The sequence below is a fragment of the Protopterus annectens genome, chromosome 3.part1 (assembly GCF_019279795.1).
Source record: "Protopterus annectens isolate FY-2018-M chromosome 3.part1, PAN1.0, whole genome shotgun sequence".
Taxonomy (NCBI): Eukaryota; Metazoa; Chordata; order Ceratodontiformes; family Protopteridae; genus Protopterus; species Protopterus annectens.
The window spans coordinates 828,710,885-828,727,707 of record NC_056732.1 but is presented as its reverse complement, the minus strand read 5'-3'; positions in this window follow the sequence as shown (position 1 = coordinate 828,727,707).

The window sequence follows — 16,823 nt, the reverse complement described above, 5'->3', positions numbered from 1 at the left end:
AGTCCTCCGCTTTACTCAACACACACTCAAACCTCACATATTCAAAACCTGCCACAAGGTTAATAACCTTGACTCGAAAGAACTAAACAATCAGCTCTCCCTTATCGACTGGTCTTTTCTCAGACACTTACCTCTCGAGGAAGCAGTCATGGGATTCAACAACACATTCCTCAGCATTTTAAACTCCCTGGCCCCTCACGCAAGATTAGGATTAAATCCACTGTATCTCCCTGGCTTACTCCCTCAACTCTTTCACTAATGGCACAGAGAGACACTCAATGGAAACTCTGGATTAGAACCGAATTACCCATACACCTACAACAATACAGACAACTATGTAAATGGGCAAAAGAATCAAATAAAAATGACAAAAAGCACTACTACACTAACCCCCCCCAAAACACACCTATATAATCCCAAAAAATTCTGGCATATTATAAACAGCATCCTACATTCAAGAAAGCCATCCACCCCTCACCCAAACACCTCAATCTCTCCTCTCAAAACTGCTACTAACTTCAACACATACTTTATTGAGTCCATTAGCAAACTTATGAACTTGCCTCCCCCCCAAATCACCCTAACCCCACACCCACCTTCAACCTACAAACATTTTCTACCGCTTACATAAAATCACTGCTCCTTAAGCTCAAACCTTGCTCTCCCCCCATAGATTGTCTCCCTCCACTCTTTCTTCAACTTGCTGCTAGCTCCATTGCCCTACCCGTATCTATCCTCATAAACAGATCCATCACTGAAGCAGCAGTCCAAGTCATCTGGAAGAAATTTTACACTATACCCATTCACAAAGGCGGTAACTCCACTGAACTAACCAATTATAGGCCTATTGCAATACTATCTCCCCTATTCAAGATCCTTGAAAAATGTGTACATAAACAGATTCTCCAGCACCTCACCAAAGCCAGCTTACTCACCCCCACACAACATGGTTTCCGACCTGACCATAGCACCTCCACAGCACTCATTAATAGCATTGCTCAAGCTAGGGAACAAAATAAACTAGTATCTTGTATCTTTCTTGACCTATCAAAAGATTTGATACTGTCCAGCATCCACTACTCTTAGAGAAACTCTCCCATCTAAACCTTTCCCCTGCCACTATCACCTGGTTTTCTAGCTAACTTTGTAACCGCTCCCAATCTGTCAAATGGGATTCAACCATCTCCCCAGAACTTCCAGTACTTATGGGAGTTCCCCAAGGCTCAATCCTAGGCACACTGCTTTTCAACATTTTTACCAATCAACTAGCCAGCTCTACCCCACACTCTTCCCTAATGCAATACGCTGATGACTCCACTGTCATCAACATTGCAGACACACTGCCCATACTCCAGTCTAAGACTCAAGAATACTTCCTATCTGTTGAGACCTGGCTCAACCAAAATCATCTAATCCTAAACCCCAAAAAGACCAAACTTCTTCTCTTTCTACCAAAGACCATGACACAGTTGAAGCAAAATGTCTCAATCTCCTCCCATAACAACACACCTATCATGGTGGACAATCACACTAAACTACTTGGGGTCATCATTGATGACCAACTAAAATTCAACCTGCATATACTAAATAACATCAAGAAAACCCACCAGAAACCAGGCCTCCTGTACAGAAACAAAACCCTTCTCTCCTCTCTTGCAAAAATTACTGTATCACATGCCTCCTACCTTCTTCCAACCCTGCTCCATGGCTCTCAGATTCTCACCAACCTGCAAACCTCTCTTATGGCCAAACTCAATTCCACCTTTAACAAAGTAGCAAAATGTGCTGCTGAACTTCCTTGCTCCTCTCACCACTGTCTTGCTTTACAAAAACTGAAATGGTTAGAATTCCCTCACAACCTTACTCTCTCCCAGTTCCAGAAAATCCATTCCATTCTCTACCAGCCCACTTTCTGCCCTGCCTTATCACCCTTCATCTTAACATACACCCCAACCAGGACACTCCAGAGCTCTGACCAACACCTACTGACCACAACCAAACCCAGACTCAACAATGGCAAGAACCTGTATAGCTATTACCCAGCCAAACACTGGAATAAACTCCCACTGGACATACGAAAAACTTCTTCCAAACCCCTATTCAAAAAGTCCATGAAAAATCACCTTAGCTCAAATAAACTTTGCCTTTGTTACCCGCCCCCAACTAACCCACCTCTTTAGACCTATCTCCCACTTCTTTCTCTCCAACCCTACTACACCTTCCTTACTCCCCCTCAATTCTTTCTCTCTGACCCCACTCTACCTTCCTAACTCCCCCTCCCTTCTCCCCCTAAAAAAACCGTTTCCTACTCAGTAGAATATTCAACATACTTATGCTTTACTCGTATCCCTCTTCTCTTTACTGCTACCCTGACACTCCCCACTATTTTCCTTCTACTTTCATTTCCAATCTCTCCTAGTCTACCTACCTGAACAAACATATTTAGCCATCAGTGTATGTTAACTGTAATCTGTTTTGAAATTGCACACTCACGGTACAGTTTTCCAAAGGGTGTTAACTGTTACCAGTATTGTTATTGGATACTTGCTGTCCATTGTTAAATACTCTTCTTCATATACTAGGAACAGTTTTCCTCTTTTTTGTAAACTGTACATATTTTTGTAATCATGGAGCTTTTCTCCCTGGGTCTCCACTGAAAAAGGGCCTTAGCCTAGATGGACTAACCCGGTCAACAAATGTAAAATAAAAATAAATAAATGAATTGTTTTGTATATCTTGTTTCTGGAAATTCTGGGCTTTTTACATAATAGTAACTATACATAATTTCTTTCTTATCCCCAATAGTCCAGTCTATTGTTTTTATGGCTCTTCTTTGGGCAATCAATTTTTGTCGTTTTTGTGGACTGCTATTTCCTTCTACAGCAGGGGGGCCACCCTCCCCCTGAGCCTGGCCTAGCCCCATTGTAGGAATGTTTCCGTATTTTGAGGATTCTACACTGTCATTTTTTCCAGTCCTGGCACCAGTGCACCTACCAGGATTGGGCACTTTTTTTTATCCTGGGTCTTGTGCACCCAGCTATCTTTTTTTTTTTTTTTTTGATTTACTTCTGTCCATGGTATATGCTGTATAAATAGAGTCTATATATCAGTGTCGCCTTGGTGAGATTTTGTGAAAAACAGGGTCCACCTCACGAAGGTACTCATCAAGACTTGAGGATGAATTCAATTTTCAGCACTTCTACTCTCCTTTGCTTGCTGACTTTTCATCTCTCCATCAGGACCACTGTGGATTCTCTGCTGGTGATTAACTGCTTAGAGAGTACCAGTAACTTGTCCTATAGTAGTGTAACAGCTGTGCTCACTTCCATAGTATTCATGGAACTTTTACCATCTAAAAACAGATCTAGCTAGGTAAGAGTTCAGAGTTATAGTAGCTATACTTTTCATATAGCAAGTAGTTACAGAGACTGAGAGGGGAACACCCTCAACTAACAATTGCATCATTTACAAAGGGGCAACAGAAGGAAGATGATCTCCAGCATTTAACTTATTGCTACAAGGGGAGTGGAAGAGGAACAACCCTTGATACCAGCATTTATTTTTTATATAAATCTTGGGATTATGATGAGGACATTCCCTAATATGCATTCATCTGGGACACTGATGTGATTAAAAAAAATGAAATTCTGCTTTCATGAGATGAAATGCATGAATAATATCCATGAGTTTTATATGTAATTTATGGGCAATAACATGATTTCTTTATACTTGTCAAATGTGTGCTTATATACGCAAACCTGAAAAAGAATCCATATACAAAACAGTCAATAAAGCAAGCTGTGAATATTATAAGTAGTAAATATGAGGGAATTGTAAGCTGTGCTGAATAAGTACTCTGGCAAGAAATGCAAATTACATGAAAATCCTTTTTCCAAAGTTCAGCCATTTCAAATTCAAGATTTATAGAAATTCTTCCCAGAAAATGTAAACTCAGTATCCCTGCCATTCATGCTGCACACAGAAGTGTATACCCTGTCCTCTGATGCATTTTATGTGGTATTCTTGCATTTGTTATTCATATTCTAAGCTGTTCAACAGAGATGGCTACATAGGTGCATAGGTATATACTAGGCTAACGACCACCAGGGTCTTTATAAGCCAAGACAAGCAACCCAACCAAATTGTTTTTAGGAGGGCATGTTTGTTAGGAGGGGTATATTAGGAGGTTGCTAAAAAGATATTTGTATTATGATATGTTAGGGAATCTCTACTGTCAGCCTCTGTCTGTAAGAGACATGGGCACCAGCCTGGGGATGAATTTATGATTACCCATACAATGTTAATTAGGGAATGCTTTCATACATTCCATGTTCTAAATGTAACTTAATAACTTTATGAACTGATATGCATGCAGAAAAGGTGAAAATTTAGAGGTTATGTGGAATGTAAGAATGATTACAGTAAAAGTATGTCAGTTATAAAATGGCTGGAAATATGCTACCTTTTGCTAGTGAGCTGTTATTAGGAAGGTGTTATCCTAGCAAAATGGTCTAGCCTAAATTATCTGCATACCTCTCAACTGTACAGATTTTTGCAGAATGTCCAGATATTTGCCTCATATTTTGGATTGTTTCTCATAAAATTGTAATTTTTCTGGCAAATCGTTGAGGATTAATGTCAGAAAATAATGACAGACATTTGAAATTCAGACTCCATACACTATGTTGATGCAAAATCTGTTATTCTATCAACTTTCTAAGTTTATAAGAGAAATATTTAAAAGTTGTCCCTATTTTTGGTCCTCTGTCCCCCCATTATTTATGGCTTTATCCAGATTTCTTGCTCTAAGAGGTTGAGAGGTTTGATTAGATGTAAAGAATTCTTTAAACTGTACTGCTGACCATTCATTATAAAATGGTAGTACAAGTGATATATTACACTGAAATAATCATTCATCTTGGGTAACTAACACCCATCCCCTCCTGCTTGCAATACAGCAGTTCATTTATGGCATACACTGCCTCACAAAAACTCCTTCCGTAATTACATGTTCTTGTTTAAATAACATTCATAAGTTTCCACACTCTTTCTCTGATCTGTGTTGTCAACAAAGATGTGTCCTTTTAAATTTGGCCATGTGTTTACATTTTACAAATTGCTGGAGGGGTGCTGAAATCTTTGTTTTAAAGATGTGGAAGGAAGACAATTATTTATTTATTATTTATTTTATTTGACATCTGTTGACGGGAACTGTCCAACTGGGTCAAGAACCCATTTTTAGTGGAGGCCCGGTGAGAAAAGCTCCACAAAGAGACAAAAATTCAGGAAAATTCAGAAAGTTAAAAAATAAATCATAAAGATATAAAATACAGTGAAAAATTACAGAGAAACTTCTGCAAAGTACAAAATTTGAAAGTATATAGGTTCAGTGAGCACTACATTTATGTGTGAGTGTATAGCTTACAGTGAGAAAAAGGTAGTACTGTTGACTTTAGGCAGTTGCTGCTGATTTTTAGTAGATATTGCCATCAAGGAATACACTAGTTTAATTCAGTTTGTTTATCCATTCTATAATTACAGTTCCTCTGGTGGGCTGATTGGACAGATAATAATGCAAGGTGCATGTATGTAAATATGATCGTTTGGTGTTTTTAACTACAGTAAACAGAATTTTTTGGTGTTTCAACTACAGTCACTGCTATTATAGTCTCGTCCACTCATATTCCATCTGAATTATTAATTACTTTCTCATTCTAACTACTCTTACTCCCTCTAATTTTCTCTCTTCACACCACCTCTCCTACTCAACCCTGCTTACTATGTTATTATCCCTTCTACTACCTTCATTACATATATTCCTGTCCTGCTCCTTCTACCACCTTCACTACTTATCTTCCTGTCCTACTCCCCCCTACCTTCCTCCCTGTGTCAGTCAGGACTCCTTTCCACTCTATCTCTCATACTATTCAGGTGTATAGCTTTTAGCATTAACCATCATCTTACAACTTTTTAAAGTGGTCTTTTCTTCCCATTTTTATTTGGAAGTAAACCCCTCTAACCTCTCGTCTTAGCAGTTGTGCCTGAGAGTCCTAAAGATAAGCTGAAACCCAACAGAAAGTTTCACATACCTCCCAGTAGACGTCTGAACCTCCTACTGAGGATCTTTTGTCTTGAAACAGTTAATGCACATGCATCTGAAGTAGTTTTGTTTTATTTAATTATACCCCTTGGCTCCCTCGTACATCACCTCACACATCTCTAGTCCCTCTCTCCTTCATTACCTTTCTATTCTCTATCTCGTAGGTGGAATACACTTCCTATTATTAGTAATAAACCCATGAAGAGACTGACTAAAGTGTCTTAAATAACTCCACCATCTCAATCTTCTTCTAAACTATTTTATTCTCAGACCTTCTCTTTCTTTTCTTTGAGCTTTTCTCTCTTTCGGCTTCCATCCTTTCTCACTCTCTCTCTCTCTCTCTCTCTCTCTCTCTCTCTTGCACTCTCTCTCTCTCTCTCTCTCCTACTTCTTTCTTCACCCTGCTAACTGCTTCCTGCCTTCCTAAGTGTACTTCTACTACTGAAAACAGCATCTCTAACCATCTGTTCCATTTTTCTTCACTCTGCTATCATTTTACTATTATTATAACTTACCTTGCTGATTGTTTTTTTCCTTTTTTGGAGCTAGATAAGAGGCCAGGGACAGCCTGTTCCATTCACCCTCACTACGCTTGGGCTCAATCCATTCCTCTACCCAACCCCATTCCCACCCACCCCCATTTCATTTACATTTATTCTCAACGTAACCCCTCCCATCATCACAACTCATCTAATCACAGTCATTTTCAAATCACTGTCAGTCTTACTCAATCCTCCTTATCACACTTGACTCTCTAACTACCCACTAATAAGCCTACAGTACTTTGATTCTAACCACTCCTATCTCAGCCCAGGAACTATATCCCTCAAACACTGCCTATATCTTAATAACAGCAACTTTAAATTTTTTAACACAAAAATTATTCCCTTTCTACTATGCCACTTATTTTTAATATGACACTCCTCAGGCTCTCTATCCTTTTACCTCCTCCTACTCTTAACATCACTGCAAACAGATTATATATACTACAAACCTACATCTATAACTTCTACACAAACACTAACTCTTGCCACCTTCTCGGATGTATCCTCAAGCCTATATGCAACAAACATTATTTTATATTCCAAAGTAAAACTCCTTTCCCTACAATGCAACGACAATATAAATTTTGCTTTAAATTATCAATACAAATCAAAAAGGAAAAAGCAACCCATTAATCTCCCACATAGATATTCCAGCCTACCCCTATGTGGAGACATACATCCTAACCCAGGTTCCATCTCCTCCCCTGTCAACCACTCTAACTCCTATAAATGACTAAACTGCACAAACCTCAACCTTCAAAGTATCTGAAACAAAATCCCCGCTTTACATTCCTGGATAGAAGAAATCCTAGCCTGGACAACAAATAATATAAAAAAATGAAACAATCATTTTGGGAAATGTAAACATTAACTGGCTAGCTATCTCACACCACCATCCTTCCTCCAGTATCAACTTATATAACTATACCCAGCAAACCACCGGGACTGGATTATGGTCTCTGACCTTAACAGAATCTCCTCTACAGGGACATTGCCCAATAGTATTTGTGATGACCTACTTACCTTTATTATATGTAAAACTACCCCAATGCTTAATAAACACCAGTGTAAGCTAACTAGAGACTTATCCCACTTCTGCTCAATCACCCTTAACAAAATTTTAAAGAACATCAACTGGGATGGACTAAAAGTTCTTCCCTTGGATGAGGCTGTTAAGTTCTTCATCTCTACATTTCTCAAGACCCTAAACAATGTAGCTTCACTCCAACAAAAGAGAGTGAAAACCAATCATGCCAGTTGGCTTACTAGACCCACTAAGCAACTCGTGACTAACATGGGCAAAGCATAGAAATTATGGCAAAAAAGCAAAAATCCCTCTGATCTCACACAATATAAACAACTCCGTAATCAAGTAAATCATCTAGTCATTAAAAATAAAAAAGAACACTACCTTAGTCTACAAAATCACCACAAGCAAAACCCCCAAAAATTCTGGAGTTCTATTAATTTCTTACTAAACCCAAGTTCAAATCATAATCTGTGTCCAAATCAAGATAAAACACCCACTGAAATTGCCTCACTCTTTAACTCATATTTCATAAGTACCATAGTTAATCTCACCACCAACTTTCCACACACCAACTTAGCTCTTTCAAATCCATCCACACAAAATAGCTTCACTTCCCCTTTACCCAGATTTTTTCTCTCACTTATACCTACCGCCACTATAAAAAATTACTTCTTAAACTCAAATCTGGCACCAATGCCCCTGACAACCTACCTACAGAATTCCTGCAAATATCAGCTAACTCTATTGGCCATCCCATCAGCCTACTTCTAAATAGATTTATTCAGGAGTCTGATGTACCTACAGTTTGGAAAAAAGCATATATTCTCCCTCTTCATAAAGGCATAAACAACACTGACATTTCCAACTTTTGACCTATTGTTATCCTCTCACCCATCTCTAAGATCCAGGCAAAAATGCATTCACACTCAACTTCTTAATTTTCTGTTACACAACCAAATCCTTTCTCCCACTCAGCATGGTTTTAGGCCAGGTCATAACACTACCACAGCTCTTATATCCTTCTTGGACACAGTTAACTGGGCCCGTGATGCTGGAAATATTGTCTCTTCTCTCATTCTTGATCTTTCTAAGGGCTCTAATATGGTATCCCACTCTCTTTTTCTCACTAAACTTTGCAACTTCGCCATCTCTCCCCCTACCCTAATTTGGTTCTCTAACTACCTCACAGATAGGCAAATATCAACCAAATGGCAACATTCTTTCTCTTCATTCCTTAACACAACCACAGGTGTTCCCCAGGTATCCATATGAGGCCCCCTTCTGTTCAGCATATTTATCAATAACTTCCACACCAATGTCAATCAAGGTACAGTCATCCAATATGCAGATGACTCAACCATCATCTGCTCTGTGAATTCCACAGCTGAACTGCAGCAACTCACCCAAAGTGCCTTCAATTCTACCAAAACATGGATGACCAATCATCTTGCCCAAAAAAACTAAACTTGTGCTATTTCCACCTAAAAAAACACTCCCTAAACAAGGATGGATTTACTATTCATTCTTAAGATAATGCTATCATTGAAGTTGTCCCAAACACAAAAACTAGGTGTCATCATAGATGAAAACCTAACATTTGACCTGCAAATTCACAGCAACATCAAAAAAATCATCAAAAACTGGGTGTCCTCTATAGGCACAAATACTTCCTCAACCACTTCACAAAACTATCCTAGCCTCTTGCTTTCTGCTACCATCTCTTCCATATGGTGCCCCTCTTCTGACCAATATCCAGTCCTCTCTAAAATCAAAACTTGACTCATGCTACAGTAAAACTGCTAAATTTATAACCAATGCAAAATATTAATTTTATTAATGTGCCTCAATACAACTACTAGACTGGCTAGAACTTCCCTCATTATCTTACATATTCACAATTAACTACTGCACACAAACATATTCAAGCCATCAAATTGCCCTGCCCTCTCTTCTCTACTTACTCTGTATCATGCAAATAGACCTCTCCGATCCAAAAATCAACTTCTCCTAAATGTGAAAAAAGCTAATCTTTCAACTGGTCAGATGCTGTACTCCTTTACTATTGCTGATCTATGGAACACTCTCTCATCATCACTCAGGACTACCAGAACTGCAGCTTTCTTTAAAAAATCCCTGAGAGAAAACCTTTCCTCTCTATGGCAATGCACATGTGCCAGATCTGCACTTCCCAAAACCTGACACTACCTTACACCTTTATTAACTACTACTCTGATATAACTCTTTCTCTTTCAATTTACTTACTTAATTGCAGTATTGTACTATCTACTATATTTGCTTACTTATATTTAACCCAAGCACTTTACAAGGACTAATTATTCAGACTATGTTGCAAGAACCTATGATACTTACTTGAATAACTTAATAATCCTAGCTTTATATACTATCTTGTTATATTGTAATTGCACAAACCACTTTATCTTGGTCTATTCAGTGAAAATTCAGTTCAGCGAATTGCATTTTCAGTTCACTTACATCCAGCTGTTCATATTGAGACTGCGGTATAGCAAGGATTGGGAAATTTACCCTTTCCCCACTGTAGTGCGATCTCAGAGTTGGTATATATAATTAGAGGGAGGTGTGGGGGCTGTAAGCAGATTTCGATGGATGGCATTTCCGATGAAATGCCATTCGCTGAACTGTCACTTCGCGGAAGTGATATAGACACCTTTATCCTTGATGTTGTAATTTAATAATGTACAAAGATTTTTTACTTGGCTCATTCAACTGTCTACTGCAACTCTTACATAGTATGTGCTTATCACATTGATCTATTCTATTGTATGTGTTATGTATTGTATGTATTGTGTATTGAATGCATTGTATAATTGATTGTGGAGCTTTTCTCCTTGGGCCTCCATTGAATATGGGCTCACCATGGCCCAGTGGATCATCCTGGTAAACAAATAGAAATAAATAAATAAATAAATAAATAAATAAATAAATAAATAATAAATAATGTATTGCTGTACTGAATGTCATACCTCATACAGATGCAGAACTAGAAGCACAGGGCTCAGTAATCTGATTAAGACTTAGGATATATACTGTTTCCACTATGAGTGGATAAAACTGAATGCACCAAGGTTTGGAATACCCAAACTGTATTGGTCAAAAAAAAAAAAAACAGACCAAACCCCGACCCCACATTTTTAAGTGTTCTTTGAGGAGAAAAGCCCTATTGTACCCCCAGTGTGAAAGGGCAAATCCCCCAAACTTATATATACCAACTTCATGGTCATACCAACTCAAAGAAGAGAGAAATTCATTGCAAAAGGGCATCACTGTAGGCAGAGCTTGCTTATAGTGATTTCATATGGAGGAACTACGATCATCATTGGGTTGAACCTAGGGCAACTAAAGCTTGAGAGTTTAATAGTTATCCACTGATAAGTTATCTATATATACCACTGTGGAAAATGCATTTGTTGCAGCACACTGTTTTTAACATGAAAGCATGCTTGAAAGTTCCCCAATTCTAATTCCATGGAAGGTGCAGCTGCTGTCTATTTTTGCCCATCTACTGTCTATTCTTAACAAGAAGTCTTCCTTTTACTGTTTGCACACTAATTTCCATAATGAATAGTTAAACTTCATGCACTCCAATAGTTCAATGCCTCAAAACATTGGTTCAGAGTCATATTGCTTTCACTTATTCTCGACTTTTGCTTCTGGACAGGAGGAAAAAAAAGACATACAGGATTTTCTTGAAGAACAGATTTACCCTCATTTTCTATTTGAAGGCAGAAGTTCTGTAGCTGGTGAAGGAATACAATATTTCGTCTTTAGTTTACACTGCTGCTTTTGATTAAGTTATAGAAAACTAAGACATATAAGCAGCTTCATGTGAGGCTTTTCCCCTGGCCAGTTTGAATGAATCAGTAGTAGGTAATGTTTATGCAATGGTCTGTACTTCCTGAATGAGCCACAAATACCATCAAAGTGACAGTAAGTTTGCCTTGCATTTCTTTCATAGGTGATAGATGCATGTTAGTTGTACACTAACAGATGCATGTTAGTTCATGTACACTAACAGATGCATGTAAGTCCATGTACTCTAACAGATGCATGGTAGTCAGTGTGCACTAATATGATGCATGTTAGTCCATGTACACTAACAGATGCATGGTAGTCCATGTATACTAATAGATACATGGTAGTCCATGCATAATAACAGATGTATGGTAGTCCATGTATACTTACAGATGCATGTTAGTCCATGTACACTAATAGATGCATGGTAGTCCATGTACACTAATAGATGCATGTTAGTCCATGTACACTAATAGATGCATGGTAGTCCATGTACACTAACAGATGCATGGTCAGGAAGATAATCTATATATATTAGTAGATGCATAGTAGTCCATGTACACTAATTGATGCATGGTAGTCCATGTACACCAATAGATGCATGGTAGTCCATGTATACTAAAAGATGCACACAACAGTCATCTCCATCCAAATACTTAACTATTTACTCATTGAATATTCAGAGTCTAGCAAATAAAGTCACTGAGCTGCACTCATGGATAGCTCTCAATACCCCTCATATCCTCTCCCTATCTGAAACCTGGCTCAAGCCACAAATCTCAAATAGTGAAATACTCCCACCAGGTTATAATATCTTCCGAGCTGATAGAAATGTAAATAAAGGGGGTGGCGTGGCCATCCTCTACTCAAACAACCTTAACCTCTCACCATACCCTTCCCCAATTCCTGACTTCCTCCCAGCTGAAATCATCATCCTTAACTGCCATCTGAATCCCCACAAAAAACTTGCAATTACCTCTATCTACCTTCCTCCTGGTAACAATCTGCCCATTCTTGAAAACATCTTATCCTGGTTCTCCCACAACATACCATATGAGACACGTATCCTTGGTGATGTCAACACTGATTGGTCCAAACTCACAACTGACTCCCCCCAACTCAGTATCCACCTACACGGCTTCCACCAACTTATAACATCTCCCACTCACTTCCATAAAAATTCCATTTCCAGCTCCATCATAGACTGGATCCTTACCAATTCCCCCCACCAATACCACAATCCCACCACCTTACCTGACTCCCTCAGTGATCATCTCCCTACCACCATCTTAAGACACTACTCCCATATTCATAAATCCCACCTTATCAAAGACTGTCAAAAACTATCGACTTTCAATTCATCCCAGTTTAACTCCATTCTCCACAACATAGATTGGTCCATCCTAAAACACCTCCCCCTAAATGATGCTGAAAGCACTTTCAATAGCATCTTCATAAATACTCTAAACTCCTTAGCTCCCTCTAGGAAGATCAGAGTAAAATCAAGCCATGCTCCCTGGCTCTCCAAAGCGACTAGGTCCCTTATGAAACAAAGAGATCGTGCTTGGAAAACCTGGACTAAAACTAAACAACCACCTTTTCTTCAAAAATACAGGCAACTGAGGAGCATTGCAAAAAAACATACAACTAATGACAAAAAGTTATACTATAGCTCTGCTCAGCTTAACAACAAATCCAATCCTCGAAAATTTTGATCAACACTCAACAACATCCTCTATCCTGGAAAGCCCTCTAATCCCTCCCCATACCCTAACTCTTCCTCTCAGGAAACAGCTACCCTCCTGAATAAACTCTTTATCTCTTCCATCCAAAATCTGGTAACCTCTAAACCAAACTCTACTCTGACACCCACCCCTCCAAGTCCCACTAACACAACTTTGTTTTCTTTTGAGCCAGTTCCCATTACTTACATCAAATATCTACTACTCAAGCTAAAACCTTGCTCTCCTTCCACTGACAATCTATCTCCTACATTCCTCAAACTTGCTGCTGACTCAATTACCTATCCTATATCTATACTAATTAATCGATCTATTCTGGAATCAACTGTCCCCACCCTTTGGAAATCTTTCTTCACTATCCCTCTTCATAAAGGTGGAAACTCCACTGACCCCTCAAACTACCAACTCATTGCCATTCTGCCCCCCCTTTCCAAGATATTAGAAAAATGTATTCACTCACAGCTTCTCAATCACCTCCTCACACATCACATACTTACCCCTACACAACATGGATTTCGTCCTCACCACAGCACCACCACTGCCCTCCTCCCCTTCACTCATATCATTGCAGATGCCCTAGACAACAATAAACTCATTTCCTGTCTCTTCCTAGATCTCTCCAAAGCCTTTGATACTGTCTCTCATCCTCTACTACTAACCAAACTCACAAATCTCCACCTATCCCCCTCCACACTTGTCTGGTTTAATAGTTACCTATCTGGCAGGGAACAATCTGTCAAATGGCTCTCATCCTCCTCACCTTTCCTTCCCATCTTCACTAGTGTTCCCCAAGGCTCCATCTTGGGACTCCTTTTGTTTAACATCTTCACCAATGATCTTTACACCTCATGCAAAGAATCCTCCCTTATTCAGTATGCTGATGACTCCACACTTATACCCATCTCAAATAATATTCCTGAACTACACTCCCTGACCCAACAGGCCCTACTATCCACTGAACAATGGCTCTCTCAAAACCTATTTATCCTAAATCCCAAAAAGATCAAACTCCTACTTTTCCTTCCCCGTTCTCTTTCTCATCACAAAACCTCCTTTTTTATTACATCTTCTAACAATACAACTATCCAACCTGACACCCACACAAAACTCCTAGGGGTCATTATCGATGATGAACTAAAATTCAACCTACACATACTCCAATGTATATAAAAAAAAAAAAAAAACAGAAACTAGGTCTGCTATATCGGAACAAAAAATTCCTAACCCCTGAATCTAGACTTACCCTGGGCCAGGCGCTCCTCCTCCCCTCCCTCTTATATGCCGCCCCAGTTCTTACCAATATCCAGACCTCTACTCTAAACACACTCCAACACACTTACAATAAAATGACCAGATTCATTACTAACTCCCCATACAACTCACACCACTGCATTTCTTTAAACTCTCTTCAATGGCTTGAACTTCCCCAATTTCTGCTATCTTATCAATTTCATATGCTACACTCTATTCTTTATAAACCCTCCTTCTGTCCACCTCTATCTTCCTTAGTCTCCATCTACATCTCATCCCGGACCCTCCGTACTTCTAACTAACAATTACTTGATATCTACCACCCAAAAAGATCAGTAGGCAAACTACTTTACAAACACTCCCCTGCCCATTCTTGGAACAAACTTCCCCTTGATTTACATTCAATCTCCTACACCTCACTTTAAAAAGGAACTAAAAGCTTATTTTCTCAATTCCAGAACCTGCCCTTGCCATGACCCTACATAGTCTTCCTTCCCTTTATGTACCCTCAAAAGGACCATACTTAGTACCTCATTACACTTCTCTCTCCAATGTGTCTACTATGCATTTGCATAATTTTATACAAACAAAACTTTTTTATTGTTGACCTATTGAACTATATCAATGTAAAATTGTTACTTAGCTTCTTTTTAATGTAACCTTAACTTTATGCATGTAACCCAACATATGTGAATATTTTTGCTATAACTGCTATTATATCAATATTTAAAATTGTACTTGTTTAACATGTACTACTGGAGCTTTTCTCCTCGGGTCTCCACTGAAAATGGCCACAAGCCCAGTTGGACAAACCCAGTTAACAAATGTCAATAAATAAATAAATGCACGGTAGCCCATGTACACTAAAAGATGCATGGTAGTCCATGTATACTAACAGATGCATGGTAGTCCATGTATACTAATAGATGGATGGTAGTTCATGTACACTAATAGATGCATGGTAGTCCATGTACACCAATAGATGCATGGTAGTCCATGTATACTAACAGATGTATTGTAGTCTATATATATTAATAGATGCATGGCAGTCCATGTATACTAGCAGATGCATGGTAGTCCATGTATACTAATAGATGCATGGTACTCCATGTACACCAATAGATGCATGGTAGTCCATGTATACTAACACATGCATGGTAGCCCATGTATACTAATAGATACATGGTAGTCCATGTACACTAATGATACCACAATGCCACAGAGGTACAGCCCGTTGTATGTCTGCTGGGCAGAATATATGTATACAAGTATAATGCCAAAGTATTCACACAGAAGATAAGCATGTGTGACAACTTTAAATTTCTATCTTTGTTCATTTTGAAAGACACACCTAGCAGCAGATGGAAGCCTAAAGGGCACATGCACCTGTACAAGCAAGCATATTCTATGAATTAGTTTGTGGTTTATTATACTTAGTACAATTAAAAAGGAACAAGAAAACAGTGCCTTGAACAAAGGTAGTTGTACTGCTGAGAATGCCATGTAATGCCAAATGTGTCAGAATTTAGTTAGGAATGATCAGTATTTTTATCATGCAAGTATTACTTTGTCTCCACACAGAAAGCCATCTTTAGCTAATATACATACATATATACATGCACACACACACATACACATGTATATAATATATATATATATATATATATATATATATATATATATATATATATACATGTACACATGCATATATGTATATATTTTATATATATATATATATGTGTGTGTGTGTGTGTGTGTGTGTGCGTGCGTATGTATAAGTAGGGTATGGGGGGCTTGATACCTTACAAAACCATTATTTGGGTTTGCTCAAAAGTCTCACAAGGATTATGTTGTCAATCATTATGATTAATGAGTTAACTGTCAGCAGTTCGGGAGTTGATTGTGTAAAGAGAAGCATAATAAACATCTCACCAAATTCGAGATCAGTCAGTGTTCTTTACAAAAAGCTTCCACCAACAATAAGGATAATAACACTAAAACAAAGTCATTAATGTCTTAAAATATCTTTAAGCCTAACATTAAATTGAAATATAGACACATGGCATGACACTGTTTGCAGGCCCAGGATATTTGCTGAAATTATATTAATTATGCCATCATTTATTTATGCATGAACAAGCCAGTAGCACGTTGGAAAATGATTCCTATTCTGATGTATGACTTGGGTTTCTAGATTAGTCTATATAATGGACTAAGTACAATTTAATGGGAAGGGTTTATAAAGCTTATATAAATGTTAAATTTATAAATAGTAAGCTGTAAGCCGGCCTATTTCTTTTTAAAATTTGCAAACACATATACGT